The sequence below is a fragment of the Pelodiscus sinensis genome, chromosome 2 (genome assembly GCF_049634645.1).
Source record: "Pelodiscus sinensis isolate JC-2024 chromosome 2, ASM4963464v1, whole genome shotgun sequence".
NCBI classification, from domain to species: Eukaryota; Metazoa; Chordata; order Testudines; family Trionychidae; genus Pelodiscus; species Pelodiscus sinensis.
In genome coordinates, this window is record NC_134712.1 from 241,578,989 (window position 1) to 241,583,631 (window position 4,643).

A 4,643-nucleotide genomic window follows, 5' to 3' on the forward strand; every position below is an offset into this window, starting at 1 on the left:
TTGTTCCAGACATGAGCTGCCGAAACGAAACCATTTGCTCCTCAAACTCAGTACTTAAACCAAAGTTGGGGGGGGGGGAGTGTTGGATATTTCTACTGTCTCACGTTGATATATGTCCGGAGACAGCATAAGAATAGCTGTGTACAGTTAACTTCCTACTTACACTCTTTAGGCACATGCCACTTTTCCTGCAATGTGTATGAACAGATCCTTAGACGTGTAGAAGGATATTTACACACCTAATAAACTGTCGGTCCAAGCCTCAAGGTCGAACAAACGTTGTCATGTTTCTTTTCGTTAGAGAAGGGTTTGGTTTACCCTGTGATTGAGATGACAAGTCTTCATGGTTTCAGTGTCACTGGGGTTTATGTACTTATTTTGACTAAAAGAAAACACTGGTATGGGTCAGGCGCTTCCTTGTGGTGTCATCGGCTAGTATGGTGGCTGAATGTTTTGATGATGCCAATGGTGAAATAACCAACAGCTGCATTAAAAGTTCCGAGTGATTAAAGCCCACAGACTAAACCACTAGAAATTCTGAGCCAGGTAAAGAGCAGCTGTAACTTGTGGAACTAGCTGGATACAACCTGGCAACCTATTCTTCATTTACCACCACTTTTTATATGCCATTAAGAGCTGGAGGTGGACTGGACATGGCTTTCTGGACAGGAGTAAACACAAACACGTGGCATTTAAATAAAAGGGGATCTCGTTTCTATGCATTGTCTTAACCATCGCCGCACAAAGAGCTGGCGAACTATTCCGCTCCAACTGCTCTGTGCTTCACAGTTCATCGGGCACCATGTTTGTTTTACGTGAGCGTTGTTCAATTCGTTTGCACTTCGGCGCTACATTCAGCTGAGCCGCAAAAACGAAAGAGTAACTCTTCTCCATCGCCATTCCTGCTAAACAGAATGCGGGCGCTGGGGCACCGTAGCGTGTAGACGAATATGCCGCTCCATTTGGGTTTACACGGCGCCCTGTGAGCTTATAAACAGTATTTCTGGTGTAAGCCCCTTCCTCGCCCAATCGTATTTCCCACTGTCGTTTGAAATATATGTTTACAGCAAGGAATGAAAAAGACAATCTCTTTATTACCCCCAAAGTTACAATGACCTTTGGGTGGGAAGGGGAAGCAAAACAATATTGATTAGCTCCCCCCACTCCCCTTTCCGGTGTCACACTATCATATTTCACTGTGCAAAATGAACCATTAGTGGACACTATTGATTGAACATCGTGATGGATTCCTGGCCCCATTCACATGTCCCCGTGTAATGAATTCATCCATTTAAAAACATTACAAGGAATATTGGAGATTGACTGGGAGAGGAAGTGACACTTGACCCTCAGATCCTACACCCCAGAGGGGAGAGCCGGCTTTCAAAATAGCAGTCCTGCCCTGCTGCTAGTCTGGCTGGAAGCAGGCTGTCTCCGCCTCGCTCCCTTCCCCTCTCCCCCACCTTCTCCCTGCAGCGTTGCAGCCAAAGCCACTGAATCGGCAAAGAGCAGCAGCGAGACGAGAGCCACCGTAACAACAACCAGGCATAACAGCCCCCGCCGTCCCTCCCCCCGCACCCAAACAAACGCCCGGCTCCCGGGCAGGCAGCAGAACACGGGCTGATGTCAAGTAGGCGAGAACTTAGTTCTCTCCCCCGCCGCCACTCCCTGCTGACGGAGGGGTGGGGGTGGGGAGCTGCAGGCTCAGCGATTGCTTCAGCGCGGTCCCTAACACAAATCCAGCCGCGATGACCTCGCACAGCCAGACCTCCACCCAGCCCCTGCCAGCTCTCCGTGTCAACACTTGTCCCAGTGCACAAGGACGGGGCTGCCTTGGAAAAGTCCGCTCAGCGACCATGAATTCACTTCTCCCCCTCCCCATCTGCTTCCCACCTGGGACTTCATTCGCTCGCTCTTCTTTTCAGCTACATGAGCTCCGCACGCAGCGGATATTTATTGGCGTGTCATGAACAGCTCCCTCCCTGCGCCTGAGTGTTCAAGAATAAAGCAGCTCCCAAGGATTTGAACGAATCCAAGGCTTGTAAAGCTCTGTAATACTATTAAAGCCAATATGAGTTTAGGATGCAAAATTCATTAGTAGGAAATTACAGGAATGTCACATTTTTGCTTCCTAATTCCCTAGGTCTAAAATCCCCAATTACTTGTATTTCCGAGGTGGATAATGTCAGTAATCTCCTCACTATAGAAAAGAGTTTTCTTTCTTATAGACGAATGAAACTCAATCAGAAAATACATTCCCTTTTTTTGTCTTGCCTATTAAATATAATTTAACATAAAACGCCCGTTATAATTGCTGATTATACAACAAGGTGGTCTCTTGTTTTTTTGCAAGCAACTAACAGGATTATCTAACAAATGATAGATTTCAAATTAACCATAAACATTACAATTTGAAAATCATTTAGCTTCCCATTTATCATATTAAAAACCTTAAACAAATGAATTTGTGGCTAGAGAGGATGGAAAGGCTCCTGAGAACTTGTTACTACTTTAAACACACACACACTTACTATTTAAGATCTATCTGGAAAGGTGGAATATTAGTTCTATATAATACTTTCTGTATTCACAGCGTCTTCGCACTTAGGGAGTGAAAAGTTTCCTCATTTTGTAAGTCAGGTTCCACAAAAAGAAAATTTTGCCCCTGGAGTATGTGTAAATATCTTTTTATGAAACAGTACTAAAGAGTGGAATTGTGTAATGGAAAATTGATAAGCCCTATTGAATACGGACTGAGAAACAGACTTTGTGCTGCAAGGAATAGTTTCCCAAAGCTGAAACGATAGAAGCTAAGATATGAACAGCCCTCGCTTGACATCATATTGGAAGAAATGAAAAACACATTAATCCATTTAGAACAAAACCAAAAGGGACAAAGCCCTGGTAGGTTCTAATCTGGTTTTTTCTTATTAACCACCTGTATTTGTTTTTGTAGCAATAATTTAGCAAGCCAACATGGATTTTGGGTGAGGGTTTTTTATTTGTGTGTTTGTTTGTTTGTCTTTAAAAGTCAATTAGAACCTTAGAGACTACTAGGGAGTTGCGCGTAATTTTTTTAAGCCAATCAACAATGAGTGTTGTTAGGATACGTTTTAATGACTTGCATCGCTGCAAACGCGTTTTAATTTCTTTATTATTCAATGGACAGAAAGAAGAGTGCTACTCGGATCTAATTATACATAGGGGTAAGTTACACGGCAATTTTGAGAGTGTAGACTGCTCATTGATAGGCATTATACACTTCCTCCCCACCCACACAATAATAGGATTGCATTATTTAGCAACATTACATTTCCCTTCACTGAACTCCCTGTCCACGAGTTTCTTGTCCCTCAAAGAACCCCGTTCTAAAAGTGCTACAGTGAGTAGGTTATAATTCCCTCCTTTCTCCAGCAGGGGACGGACTCGAGTCGTTTGGGTGTCCAGAGGAAGCCTACTCAGCTCAGCCCAGGACAAAGGTTGAATGAAGCACGAGCGACAGGCTGGCGAGAGAACAAACAGGCTAATGACCAGGCTCCATCGTCTGCTGGCATCTGATGGGGATACTCTGGTTTACTTGTCCTCACTCCTTCGCTTTCATGTGTGGCAGCCCTCTAGATTTCTGCAAAAGGGTCATGTAAACAGCTGGAAGAAACGCGATGGGTAATGATCAGGGTGCTCCCTTATTTATATGTTACAATCAAGCTAAGTGACAGCAGAATATGAAGTAGCCCCATGACTATGGAGCGCGTGCAATATCTTCAAGAGAAGAGAGCCGTTTCTGTCGACAAGAACTCTGGTTTATTTCTGTAGTCACGTCGGATTTAGATCAATGTCCCAGAGCTCGGAATCTGACCCAGGGTTCTTGTGGAGTGTAGAACCGGCGACGCATTCAGAGCTGGGGACTGTCGTGTTAGCACAAGCATGACTTACCAGACCAGATTTCTGATCATGCTGGGACAATTAAAAGGAAATGGAGAATTATAAAGTATCAAGTTATTAATAATTGGACCAGCGACTTTAAAATCTTTCCCCGCAAAAGTTTGTTTAAATGCTATTAAATAATGAAATCGCTCAGAAAAAGACCTTCGAGGTTTTGGGGTTTTTTTAACTGAAAGGGGGAAATATCCCTCACCCCACTAAATCAGTCCCGCTCCCGGAGAGAACAAATCCAAGTCCTTGCGCGGTAAGAAGCGTTTTTTAAGGAACGCCTGTCTGGGTGCGGCTGAGCATGTCTCTTATGCACAAGCTCCCAACCATCCCCAGCTTTGGAGCGTGGTGCAAGCTGGGGATGGGGAGAAACTTCTGCTTTTCCGGCCTCGCCTTCACCTCATATAAACCAACAAGCGCTGGGAGGTGGCGACCATTATCCGGGGAAGTGCCTCTCATTTTCTCTGCCATTGGGTTTCACTGGCTCGGGATTGTTCCGTTCTGTATTCATTGGGAGGGCGGATTTATACACAAACGGGGCAGTAAAATGGAGAAGCTGCTGCCTCCCTCAAACAGCCCAGGGGGAAGAGATCCCCACAAGCAGAGCTTTGCGGGCCGATCGGCACCGCGCTGGCTGCTCAACCTCTCCACAGGCTGACACATCCCGCGGGGGGATTTTAAGAGCAGAGCTTCACACGAGCAGTTAAGTTTGT